This window comes from Protopterus annectens, chromosome 14.part0 (assembly GCF_019279795.1).
Source record: "Protopterus annectens isolate FY-2018-M chromosome 14.part0, PAN1.0, whole genome shotgun sequence".
In the NCBI taxonomy this organism is placed as follows: Eukaryota; Metazoa; Chordata; order Ceratodontiformes; family Protopteridae; genus Protopterus; species Protopterus annectens.
Genome location: NC_056748.1, coordinates 1130935232 through 1130949757, shown reverse-complemented (window position 1 = coordinate 1130949757; position 14526 = coordinate 1130935232). Strand labels below are relative to the sequence as shown.

Genomic DNA, 14526 nt, shown 5'->3' with positions numbered 1-14526 from the left:
ATCTGGAATATAAAGGTAAATTGTAATGCTTGGAAAATGTATGCACGGAGCTCCATGTAGCAGCTTCTAGAATGTCCTTGGTAGCCACCCCTCTTAAGAAGGCTGTGGAGGTGGCAGTGGCTCTGGTGGAATGAGGTCTAATGTTAGCTGGCACAGTTTTTCCATGAAAGGAATAACAAAAACGAATGCAATTCCCTATCCATTTTGAAATTGTCTGTTTGGAAATTGCTTTTCCTTGTGCACCAGCAGCATATGCTACCAACAGCTGGTCAGTTTTTCTGTAGCTTTTAGTTCTGTCCAAGTAGTAGTGCAACTGTCTGTTTATGTCCAGGGTGTGCAGAAGTTTCTCCCCTTTGTTTTGTGGATTTGGAAAGAAAGTAGGCAGGTGAATAGCTTGGTTTAATGAGACCCTGGATACCACCTTTGGCATAAATGAAGGATTGGTTCTCAATGAGACTCTGTCCTGATGAAAAATAAGAAATGGCTGTACTGCCATGAGGGCCTGTAACTCAGATACTCTTCTTGCCGAGGTTATGGCCAGAAGGAAGGCAGTCTTCAAAGACAGGAACTGTAGTTCCGCAGATGCTGCTGGTTCAAAGGGAGGCAGAGTTAGTTTTTCCAACACAAAGTTAAGGTCCCAAGTAGGCACTGGAGGTTTCCTTGGAGGATTGATGTTTTTAATTCCTCTTAGAAACTGTCTTAGAAGAGGATGAGAAAAGACAGGTGGGTCAGTATTGTACTCTGCTGAAATTGCTGAAGCATGAATTTTAATGGAAGAGTAAGACAGGCCATTGTGGAGCATTTCCGCCAAGTATTCCAGGATATGTGCCATGTTCATCACTGTCGCATCTAGGCCCTTTGTGGTGCTCCAAGTGTGAAATCTTTTCCATTTTGCTGAATATGCCTTTCTTGTGGAAGGTCAGCAAGCTTCCATGATGATATCCTTCACTCTCTTGGATAGCTTATCCTGAGGAGGAGTCAAGGTATTTTCCAGGCTGTTAGTTGCAAGGTTTTCAGGTTGGAATGCAGAGTTTTGTAATTGTGCTGTGTCAGGAGAAGTGGCCATTGAGGAAGAGGCCATGGTTTCGTGCATGACATGCTCTTTAACAGTGGGTACCAGTGCTGTCTTGGCCAGTCCGGAGCTATCAGGATCACTTTTGGCTGCTCTGTCCTGATCTTCAGTAAGACCTTGGTCATTAATGGAAGAGGTGGAAATGCATACACTGTTAGAGTTCTCCAGCTGAAAGAGAGGGCGTCCACTTTCCATGCTTGTGGGTGGTATGTCCTTGAGCAGAATTTCTTCAGCTGATGATTGTGGGGGGAGGCAAAAAGATCTATGTCCGGCCTTCCCCATGATAGTGTTATCTGTAGGAAGATGTCTGGGTGCAGCATCCATGATATTTCTGCTTAAGCTGTCCGCCAGTATATTGTCTTTTCCTGGCACAAACTGGGATTGCAGCGCTATATTGAGTTTCAAGGAAAGTTCCCATAGAGTCATTGCCAGTCTGCAAAGAGTGTAGGAATGGGTGCCTCCTTGCTTGTTTATGTACCACATGACTGTGGTGTTGTCTGTCCGTATTAGCAGGTGGCCTTGATGCAGAAAGAGTTTGAAGGCCTCGATTGCATGTATCACTGCCAGCATTTCCTTTTGGTTTATGTGCATGCATAGCTCCCTTTGTGCAGAGCCATCAGAGGCCTCCTCTGAGGAGTGGGGATCAGAGGGCTCAACCCTGGGCCTTTTGTCTAGAGGAGGTTGAGAGCCCCTATCCGGATGGGGTTGAGAGCCCCTAATTAAGGAAATAAGGTCCTCTGCTAAAGTTAGAATCTGTGAACTTGTAGTGGGTCCCTGAGGAATAACCCTGGGAGGCATAGCTTTTGTGTGTTTAGCAGCTTTAGTCCTGGTGAAAGCCTTTATGGACATGGATGCAGGAGACCTGGCTGCACCACGTGCTGGTGTAGTTTTGTCTAGAGGAATGGTGTCGTTAGTTTCCAAGACACCAGTTTCAGAAGGAAATTCAATAACCGACTCAGCAGGGGCCTCCGGGGCCGAGGTTGTCGGTTGAACGGTTTTGGGGGTCGGAAGTACCAAGGACTCGGTTTCAGCCGAGACCGAGACACTCGCGGTAGGCCTGGCCATGGTTTCAGCTGAAACCGTGGCCTGCATGTGTCGGTCCTTGTCCTTCCGTTTCTTTGTTAAAGGTGAAGTCGGAGTCTCCGACGGCATATTGTACGAAAAACTAGCCCCAAAAAATTCCTCTGCAAACTCCGCCCGACGTCTGAGTGCATCGGTTGAAGGAAGCACAGGCTGAACAGGCCGAGACGTCGTGGTCTGGGCCTAGGCAGGGGAGGCAGTAAGAGTGGAAACCCTTATGAGGTATTTGTTTCCCACAAGATAAGCAATTATTAACTTTATCTGACATCGGCTGAGGCAAGAAAGAGTCCCCAAAGGGGTACTTAGCTTTTGAAGTCTTCAGTAGCTGAATTACAGGAGCTGGCCGACCGGCACTTGCGAACTGCTTTTGCTTCGGGCACCACGCGGCAAGAAAGACTAAGGAAGATGGCGTCGGCTGACGCTTTTATACCCCAGGCGCTCTGACGTCGGGGAAAGGGCGACATCAGCCGACGCCGGACCCAGACTTTGGAATCCGGCCGACCGAAGGGCTGCCTGAGACAGGACAACCCATATGTGATGACTGCAGATGCATCCTTGAAGGACATCAAGGTACTTGGTTCAATTCTGACCTCTCTGCAGACTGATAGCCTAGTATTTACCTATGAACTATGAACTTAAGATCAGTGCTATGTTTTCCACTACTGATATTTTAGCAGAAAAATGTAATATAAACAAAGATTTGCTTATTTTTTTCAGGGAGTCACATTCCTGTATGCTGTTCACTCTTTACATCTGCTAATTATTCATTCCACACATGCCTTAGAGAAAAGGCAAATGGCTGATTTTGAGTGAGTGCACCATTTGTAATTTCTTTGAGGTAGGATGGACTTTGAATATTGAATAATATAAAACAGCAGAGGCTATGTAGGATGCAAGGCATCCATCCCGCTACTAATTCACAGTAGAAATTATCTTAAACACTAATACTTTATAAAAGGAAACCATAGTCTACATATTTCATTCTGAAGAAATACATATGGGGACTTCTCTGCTGTACTTATATTGTCAGATTCTTAAATCATCCACCGTATTGTGACGGAGTATAACCAAGCCAAGTGAATATGTTTTAACCAACAATGTTTGACATGTGCTAAACATATAATGTGTTCTCTCACATGCAACAAATTCTGAGTATGAAGATATGTTGACCTCCTGGGTGACAGTTTGGCAGTTGACGCTGGCAGACTGAATCTTACTAAAGTAGCTTTACCCACATTGTCAGAATGTTAGAAACAATGCTCCTTTAAAAATTTTAAAAAGTTCCTCAACAAATATGATGAATGTAATCATTCATTTCTATAAAATGCTAGGTGCAAGATTCAGATATCATGTTATGAATATTTTTTCAGGTACTTTTTTAGCCAAATGTGGATTATATTCCTGCAGTTTAGTATGCAATTGTCTACTGTAACACATACTTGATAAATTAGTAACGCTATATTAATTGTTAAATTTTTTAATCGCTGCTTTACAATCACCTGTTGTAAGATATATAGCAGTGTACTAAGGTTTGGAAAATGTTAAGTCTATATTTAAAAAAAAAAATCTAAATAAATTAGAAACTTATTGCAGGATTAATTGTTAAAATAAGCTTCTGGCCGGATGCTTTACTGTGTTAACCCATATGCAGGGTCCACAACCTGATATAGCTTCTGTCTTTGTGTTTGTTTGCTCTGGTCAATAAGCAAACAAACTCACTCTTGGGGGAAAGATGTTGCCAAACCTATTCATATACACCATGGTGTGCATGTTTTAAAATGGTTTATTTTGTGCAGTGAGGTATGCTAGAATTTAAACTGTAAAAGAACCAATATATTTGTCATAGCTTATAGTTAAATTATATTTTATTTATATTTGTTTACTGGGGTATTGCACTGATCAAAACCTAAAAGAAAATTGCAGGCACAGTCAGGGTAGTCCGTCTGGCCTTACATTGCATGTAATATAAATGTATGCTGTTGCCCTGACCCCCTGTCATACAGGAATAAACCCTGACTACACTCCAGGCACTCCATATCCATTTAGCAGCTTGGACTCTGGAAAGATCATGTCGGGAGGGAGGTGGGAGGGAATGGCTGTTGATGGCTTTCATGTATTTGGGAGGGGGGGGTGCATTGCTCTGCTGGCCACTACTAGCCAAGTAGGGGTATATCAGTGTGCAGATGTAAGAGGCATGGAACCCCGTATAAGGTCAGAGAAGGATTTCCCCTAGATCAGTGGCTTTAGCATACACACTGGTCACTTGCAGGGATGGGGTTAGAGAGGGGTACCAGAATACCTCGCTCCTCAACAACCAGCCCTTGCCACCAGAGGAATGACAGCCCGATTGGCTGTATCCCTATGATCCAAATAAAATTGCGCAATAACCATAACTATAAAACATTGATAGATAAATGACTTAGCCCTAAAACCATTAACCTAGTAATTTCCTATGCATATAATAGCTGCATGTCCACCCCACCAGTGGAAGCTCCCAGTCCTTTATAAAATTCCCCAATCCTGCTTAACCCAGTCCCAATATACACTGCTTCACTTGCCGACACATTACCCAAATTGCACCAAATAGAAGATACCTTAAAAAACCACAAGTAAAATAAGATTACCTGTGATCTCATTGTGGACCATTCCAACCACCGGAACATCCAGCCTATCAGAATCAATTCCTTCTAACAACTTCCAGTGGGCCAGTGGCTGTTAATTGCTTCATGCTCCCCCACCTGCACACCTTTGTGCACCATTCTATCAATAGCGACAACCACCCGTACCAGCACTTCCGACTCTGACTCACTTCCTTCAGGTCACTGACTGCTGCCCACTCTGCCTCTCCCCACCTGCAAAGAAAACAAACTAAGCACCTAGTTGACACAAAAATACAAAGTTTTTAGGTATCCATCTCAAACCACCCAATTCAAGAGCTACTGGTCAGATGTTCATCCCCAAAATAACAAAATGATTCCCATCCCCGAGCACGTTTGGTCAGACCAGCTGCAACACAACTGCCCTTCAACCCCCCACATTTCTCAAAATATTCACCTTTCAGTTTATGCTTAGCAAATCTGCTATGCTTAGATTTGATGAATTTATCAGCATATTATTCTCCTGTGTCCGAATGGTCAATTTAGCCAAGTTATTTTGCAGACATGCCTTATCTGTAATGCTTGTAATCAGCTTAACCAATTTCAGATCGTCTGCATATAGACTGTAAGACACCTCAGATTAAAAAGTTAGGTCTGAAAGATACCATCTAAACAAGTAAGGACAAAGGACTGAGCCATGTGGGACACCCTGACTGTAACCAAGGATTTTGCCTGTTGAGTTGCTGTAGGATACCTGTCGTGTCCTATTTGTCAGCCATGCAGCTATCCATCCTATTGAAAGTGCATCAGTATATAGTTGTACTAAATTGTTGATCAGTGTTACGTGTCTGACCCTGAAAAAATGCTGAAGTTAAATCTATATAAATTACATCACAGCACACTTTTTTTCCCCAAAGCTTTTATTATTTTTGTTACAGAACCTCATATTACTAGTGATAGTAGATCTGTGTTCAACATAAGTTTTTAAAGAAAACCACTCCCAAGTATTGAACAGGACCCTCTGAACTACCATCAGAGAAACACACCACTAGTCCAACTTCAGCTGTCTGAATAAAATTAGGAGAATGGAGACGCTACAGAATTAACTTACCATCAAATGATTCGCAGAAGCCGATAATAGGGATACATCTGATGCACCACTCCTACCACCCCAAAGAGTTGTGAACGTACCAGAGTTTGCTGCAACCAACCATTCTTCAGATTGAACCCCTCCCCCAAAAGTAGTAGTTAAAGTTACCACTGCACCCCCCTTTCTACAGACAGAAAAAAGTGCACCTCACCTGAATGGAAGAAAAGATCCCACACCCTCATGCTGAAGGACAGGAAAACTGTCATCTTCCAGTGAAATTTATTCATCACTGTACCACAAAATTATAGAAAATTCACAGAAGTGCGTGAGGAACAGAGCAGAGACTTGACTGAGAGAAAAAAAAAAACTGCCAGCCTAAAGCATACTGAGGACTTGGTATAGAGAGGCAGATCCCTCATTCAAGACTCTGCTGCATGCACCCAGTGAACAAGCTACTATTTTAGATGCCAGTGAGAGCCCATCCCTACAAGGTATGCACCAACTACAGCATTACCTCAGGAGATAAAGCTGGTGAAAATATGTTTGCTGGGTTTTACTACTACTAAGAAGCGGGGATTGGCAGAAGTCAGAATTCCAATGAGTCTGCCCTCCACGATCATGGCCAACACTGCAAGTACGACCGCTCGCAAGCAAACTGCCAGCACAGATGGAACTAAGGGCAAAAGTAGAACTCCGCCTCCACATTCCTCTACACTCTCCACCCCAGAACCCCAGTAGAAAACACAAAACAGACAAATCATTAAAACAAAACCAGTGTTGGAAAAATTGTACACAGCAAGTCAATCCATGTCTGAACTGTACACTGCCCTCCAACACATCTCGGCAGAAATACACAGACAACTTCCCATTTCCACCGAACAAGCAATCCAGCATGTTCCGCAAGCAGTCATGCACACCCCACCACACAAGGTGCAAACAAACCACTTGGTGACACAAAAGACAAAATTTATCATATCTAAGGTTCAACCATTCTTTCATCCATCCATCCATCTATCCACAACCACTTTTTCCAATTTTGCAAATTGGGTCAGGGTGTCACTTCATCAGTGACGATCATCAAGAGCCAAAATATTTCAATATAAAAGATACAAATATTATAACAGAGCAGAAATGGGTGGTCTTACTTTCTAGATATTTTGATTCATGACACATTCACCTGAGTAAAACACTATGCATTGTATACAGCACAACAGCCATTATTTACTTTGACACACCGATGTGGTTAAACATTATTGCTAGCAAATGTGCCTTTACAAAACAGAAAGAGGCAATGCATTATGCTTGTGCACTAATATGGTGTCAGGAATTGCACCCTGTACATTTACTTCCATGTGGTCCAAGAATTAGTAGACAACATACCGCCCTTGTCCTGCACCGCCATCCCCCTCACCAGGCCAGGATGAAGGCAAGCATACAAGTGCAACAGTCACGACACTGAGACTACAAGTCACACTGCCAAGAGGCCGAAGCACCAAAATATACACCACGACGACAAGATGGAAAGAACCCACCAACCCAGTGTAACTACATTCCCTCAGCCCTTGACCAAGGTGACATGTGTACCATACACAAAGGTACAATCACAACAAATTATCCAAGTTAGCATAATGCTGAAGTCTCACATCTCACAGATTTGTGCTAGCCAGCAATCCCATCCACAGCATTCCTCCACCGCCACCCATCTCTCTAGCAGGTTTGGCATCAGGACAGCATGAACCTACAAAAGCATGCAAGTCACCTCACAGAACAGGCACCTGGACGATGAATACGAAACTACAATGCCAACTGCCAGAAAACCACAATCACATGGAAAATGGACCAAACATGAGGCCAAATCCGGGCACTCCATGAAACATGCATGTACACCCCACAACAAGCCCGCCCAGAACCCAGCTCCAGCAAGCAACACTGCCCACCCATTCATATAATTGATCTAATTTTTTATTTTATTCATTTTTATAACATCTACATTAATAATTTATGATCACATTTTAATAAGAGCATCGGTCAACAGTCAACCAAATCAATTCCATCATGTTTTTCCCCAAAACACTGACAGGATAACTACATAATAAAATCAGACTAAGAAATCCTGTAACACTGACTAGGCCTGATGAAACGGGCCACAAGTGATTTTCTGGCAGGTAATGGCTAAAATTTAATGATACCAAGGACAAAACCACCACCGTAACAGGTACAAGCATGCAAAATCTGAAGGTAATGCTACTCAATGCTAGAAGTCTAAACCTCAAAATGCACTCTCTCGAGGCACTCCTAAAAATGGAGAACATCGATATCTGTGCAGTAACTGAGACCTGGATCAAGGCTCCAGAGAGCACCCCTGCAATACCAGGCTACAACTCTTACCACACTTTTCGGCCACCAAACCAGGACCGAAACACTAAAGGTGGAGGAGTGTCAATATTCACCAAGGATATTCACACCACCAGGCTAGTTGCCCAACACAATGCGCCTGAAATTCTTCAGGTGCAACTAACACTAGGTAAGACTGCAATCCAAATTGTAGCTTGCTACAGATCCCCCACCATACCCCAAGATTCTCACTACACCTTTCTAAACATACTGGAAAATATTAAGATAGAACCAAACACCCTAATACTGGGTGATTTTAACTACCCTGCCATTAACTGGGAAAACTACGCATGTACCAACACCTTTGCCCAACGGTTCTTGGAATTCATAAATTCCAATGCCCTGGATCAAATAATCCATAGTCCCACCAGGGGCTCCAATATCCTAGACCTGGTCATTACCAACATGGGAAATCGATGCTCCACACCTATGGTCATCCCCTCGTTAGTCAGGTCTGACCATAAGCTAATCACCCTTAGCATCCACATCCCACACATTTTAAATGGGTAAGTTTAAGTGGATAACCTTACTAAATCCATTTAAATGAAAGTAGGGCTTACATGCTAGGTATGTATCACTAATCTGACGCATTACATAGAACAGAATCATATGTGCTTCATATGCATCATATAAAGCAGAAAAAAAAAATCAAATAAATATGCACAGACTAGTAATTACATCAATATGGAGTAGCCGAACTCCTCACAAAAGCCAAAAAATTAAATTGCAGCAAAGCAAATGCTAAACTTCATGAAACATTTCTGGCATTACTGAGCTTTCTGCCTGCTTTTTGACTTGCATCCGTTTTTAGTATCATGTTACTCAACAGCATCTACTTTATTGCAAAACAAAACAAAAAACCTTTAGCCACTGCAAGTGATAAATGAGTCCATGATTTCGTTTACCAGTGAACCTCACCTAAAAGCCTAATGGTTTACTACATCTGACCATTTCTCACTTGTGTAAAGGCATAGAGTACCTTATTTTCTTCCACTGCATCGAATCATCTCAACGTTGTTAGTCGATTATGCCCTTCATGACTAGTACTAGAAGCTTGGTCAGAACCATTTCATCTTTGAAAGAACCAGCATCAGATGTCATACCTAGACTGCTGCTGGCACAGTGGATTCAAACAAAGGCCAACAGCTTGTATTATCTGGAAAAAAATTTCTGAAACACTACAAGTCAGTGTCATGTTGACCTTCCTGAATTTTATTATTGCACATTTGCATGGGTTAACTATTTGACTAAGTTCATCATGATAAATGAGGTTTGGAACAGGCCATTTTCTCCTGGCACATCTTCAAGTGGGGCTAGATATATAGATTAGTAGGAATTGAGAGACTAAGGGGAGGATAGGGTTAAATGGGATGGAGGGATGTTTAGGAGGAAATGATGTAAGGGTAGGGTGGGGCTTAGAGGGTTTTGTCCAGTGTAACTGAGGTAAGAGTCACACTGTTGTCGTGAACTTACTATAACAAGTGACGTCCGAGATGACCTTTGGGTATTCTGGGAGAACAGGTAGGCCTTGGGTTGCTGGTTGGTTGCTGGTTTAGCATACAGGCATTTTTTTTTTTTTTTTTTTTTTTTTTTTTTAATGTGGGTTGTGCTTGACTGATTGAGTAGGGTGTGACTGGTGGGGCTAGTGCAGGTTTTCATGAGCAGGATTATAGTCTAATACTCAGATATTGAAAGTGTGAGGGACAGTCCCTGAATGACATTATCAACAGGAGTCCTTGACTGAAACAAAAAGTCCGAGTACCCCTGGAAATATTTATTTCATATATGATGTTCTGACTTACCTTCTTGCTTTGATAAAATTCAATTATCCGTAAATGTAATTGCCTCATAGGTTGGTACTAGGCTATCAGCCCTAGGGCCTATACAAGCCTAGCCATAACAATTCCCTGGCTATTTCTTCCCACACTATTTACTTCCCTGGACCCCTGTCTAGCAGGGTGACTGACGTGATCCCTGGGGTGAATTTCCTTTCTCCCATTCAATCGTCAAGGTTCCTTTTGAAGAGGGCCAAAGAGGCACTCTGCTTGACATGTATGGGCAATCTATTCCAGAGTCTGGGGAGTCTCTGGGTCAGGAACCTATCCCTCCAGCATTTTTTGTTTATTGTGATGACAAGGTTTAGATCTCTGGAACGTGTGGCTTTGAGGGATTGGGATTTCTTTAAGTGTAGCATGTCCAACAGCTCTGGGTTTGACATTCGCCTTGTATGTTAAGCAGAGATCGCCTCTGAGTAGACGATATGTGACAGAGTATAGCTGGAGTTTTTTAAGGCAGTCAGCGTAGGGCATCTGCTTTAGGCCTGTGATTTGTTTAGCGAGGTATTTCTGCGGCCTTTCCAGTTGTTGCAGATATCTTGAGAGGTAAATGCCAAATGAGGCGTTGTATTCTATAATGGGTCTAATGAGGGATGAGTACAGTGGGACAATGACCTCCTTTTTTCTGGATGAAAAACCCTTAGTGGTGAGGTGTGCCACATAGAAGGATTTCCTGACTGTTGTGGCGATGTGGTTATCGAAGGTGAGACCACTGTCCACCTGTGTCCCTAAGTCTCTTATCACACTTTTGGTGTTTAGTGTACTGCCACCTATATGGTAATTCACGGGTACATGTTTTTTCCCAAAGGGGATAACTATACATTTCTTGGCATTGAGCTTGAGCCCATGGCTCTGGCACCAAACATCTGTTTCTGTAAAGCCCTTTTGTAGAGTATCCACATCATTTGGGGATTCAATAATGGCTCCCAGTTTGCAGTCATCTGACAAACTTTGTTAGCCAGTGTCCTTTAGTGTTGGCCTGTACTTTAGAGAATTAGATGCCAAATAAGAGCGGTCCCAGGACTGAACCCTGAGGTACTCCACTTGTCTGGAGCTGGATTTGGAGTCGGCTACTTTTACAGTGTGGGTTTTATCAGTAAGCCAGTTAGCAACCCATTGGGTGACGTAGGGATTAATGCCCAGCTTAGTAAGTTTATTATATGATTCCAGAGTGGGGGATGGTGTCAAAGGCCTTGGCAAGGTCTAGATAGGCTGTGTGGACCACGTTACCCTTGTCCATGGCTCTGGGGACTGATTCAAAGAAGTCTATCAGGTTCAGGAGACAAGATTGGCCCTTCATGAACCCAAATTGGGTGGGGTCCAGTGTTTGAAGGTTGCCAATGTCTTTGATTATAAGTTCCATGATAATACGCTCCATGGCCTTGCAGATAAGGCTTGTCAGACTGATGGGATGGTAGTTTCCGGGATCCAAGGTGGATCCCCCCTTGTGGAGTGGGATAACTGTAGCTGTGCGCCACTCAGTGGGCATGAAACCTGAGGTGAGGCTATGATTAAACATGACACTTAGGTGAGGTGCCAGTTCATATTGTAGTTCATGTAGTACACAGCCCAGGATGTCATCTGGTCCCATGGATGCTGTATTCTTAGCTTTGGAGAGTGCATTTTTTACTTGTGTGGCCGTTATTACCGGAATTTGGTAATCTTCTGGTATTGAGATGGGCCATTTAGAGGGTGAGAGGGGGTTGAAGTTGGCTCTGAATCGATCTGCCAGGATATTGGCAATATCCTTGAGATCAGTATATTTAATGCCATTCTGTTTTAGCTCAGAGCAGATCTAAGCATTGCCATTTAAATTCTTGACATAGTTATAGAATGCCTTGTGGTTGTCTTTGGAATCTCTGGCAATTTTATTTTCATAACTAGCTTTGGAGGATTTTAATAGGGATCTCAATTTCTTACTGAGGGTGTTAAGGGAGTTTTTTGCATCCTGGGATTTTCTTCTTTTCTGCAACAGTTTCTTCCTTTTGTTGTAAAGTTTGTTTGTGGCAGGGGACCACCAGACTGGCTTCCTTTTTTTGGATGAGAGCATCTTTGTTCTATTTGGGATGGCACGATTCATGCATGAGTGGATGTGCTCATACCGTGCCTTTGTGTAGGATTCAGCAGTTGAACTTTCAGTTCCCGTCTGCATGGGTGCCATGAAGTTTGTCACTTCTGACTTGAGTAGCATGTGAGGGGATGTGGATATTAAGGGTGATTAGCTTATGGTTAGACCTGACTAACGAGTTGATGACCAAAGGTGTGGAGCATCGATTTCCCATGTTGGTAATGACCAGGTCTAGGATAATTAGAGTCCCTGGTGGGACTATGGATTGGGCATTGGAATTCATGAATTTCAAGAACCGTTGGGCATAAGTGTTGGTACATGAGTAGTTTTCCCAGTTAATGGCAGGGTAGTTAAAAATCACCCAGTATTAGGGTGTTTGGTTCTATCTTAATATTTTCCAGTATGTTTAGAAAGGTGTAGTGAGAATCTTGGGGTATGGTGGGGGATCTTACCCATTTAAAATATATTAGAGAAAGAAATACAAATAAATAACTCATTTAGCCTTGAACAATAACAATGCAACTTGCTTTTGTCATCAGGAAAGCTGATAAATCCATTGTCTGCATTAGTAGCAGTGTGCTTCTTGGCACACAGTAGTTCAAAATACAGTTGTTCATTTCTTGGCATGAGTAAGAGAGAGGTAGTTGTGCATTTGAGGCTGCCTTGCACTGCTTAATAAAGCTTTCTTTCCTCCCCAAAGGGTTATCTGACCATGGAATTAGTAAATCTAAGACTGGTGGGTTAAAAATTACTCCTCACATAGGTGTGTGCCACCCTAAAAATGAAAAACTTCTTCCAAGCTGTTTATTACTTTGCAATTAAAAGGTACCTTTCACTGTGTTAGGTTTGTATTGAGATGGGAGAAACTGGTTGTAGATTTCTCACAGCTGCACCTTTTAACAGCTTCCTTCTATCTAGCTTCCAAAAACTGGATGTTTTTATGACTTGGCCAAGCATGAATGCATCTGTTACTCTGTAAGACAGTTGAAAATATTTGGAATTTGGGAGATGATTTTTTTCTGCTTTAATTTCTTTACTAAGAAATCGAGCTGAAGCGCTTATTCATTTTGTTAATATCTGGGTCATTATTGTGCTTTGGTTAGATCAATATTCAACAAAATACATGCATTTTGTTTTGATCCTCTAAACTATAAGGCCTTTGTTGTTTCAGGCTATTTGATTTAAATTTGTGGAAAGTAATTACACACCAGACATTCATCTTTGAGTCTATATAACTTGAATCAATGCCATAAACCAAGTATTATTACTGGATAAAAACTGGTAAAGTATATATCATTATGCGTTGTCTGTATTTTCAGAAACTGCTAAAATATGTATAATTCTGTTTTGTCTAGATTTTCTCTGATTCTGATTTTCGTTTATCTCCAGTAACCAGAACCCATTCCTGAATAGGTTATTCATCTTCATACTAGTCAAAACTTGGACAGAGGTGGCAGGGTTACAGAGTGGTTAACGTTTCTGCCTCAACTCAAGAGTCTGGTGTTCAGTCCTGACCTTAGGTTACTGTCTATATGATTTGCATGTTTTCTCCATACCTACCTGGGTTTTCTTTACATGTTCTGATTTCTTTCTAATTCCTCAAAACATGCTGCTTTTATGATAATATTTTCTTTTCTTTTGCCTTTGTGGCCAAGGCTGAAAATAATAGTTAACACAACAGTGTACTTGTGCATTAAGCACATGGATATATTAAAGTAATTAATTAAAACAGTGAGTCCTGGTCCACATGACACTGCAAAGGCACATTGCACATTTAGTTTATTAATGGTAAAAACACAATAAGTCTGTCCAGTCTGCTTATTAAGTTCATTTAAAATGCTACCTCCATTCTGTTTCAGTGTCCCATCTTCCAACTCTGCTTTAACCATTCAGGATGATCTTTCTATATTTTCCTGACAGGATGTTGCGTTCCTGCATCAGGGTATGCTTTTTTTTTTTTTTTTTTTTTGATATCTAGTGAGAAGAGTTCCACATTTTCTGGTCATATACTTTCCATTCATATCCATCCCATGCACATTTCTGTTGTCTTTTCTCTGGACTCCCTCCAACAGCCTATTCTTTTCCTGCAGACACTCTGGAGCTCTGTCATTTTGCACTGTAACTTCCAGTGGGGGGAACCTAAGCTTTTTGATAGAATCAAATTATGTCCTCACACTTCAGATGAATTTCATACCTCTGGAACCATAACAATAAAGAAGTGTAAATGGCAAACTCTTCAGCAAAAAAACATTTTTATAGTGGTAGTATTCTTTAGGTTCTAGGTCTTAACCCAAATTTTATAACAGTAACTATTACATTTGTAGTATTTTGTAAACAACTTGCAGTATTTCAGCAAACTCTCAAGTTATGTGCATGTTGTCCACAGCATT

The 14526-nt window shown here is 41.9% G+C and overlaps 1 protein-coding gene across 1 annotated transcript in view; it reads left to right on the top strand.

Moving 5' to 3' along the window:
* Nucleotides 1-14526, top strand: part of DNTT (DNA nucleotidylexotransferase) — an 877936-nt gene that overhangs the window by 422167 nt on the left and 441243 nt on the right. The gene's annotated exons all lie outside the window — the stretch shown is intronic.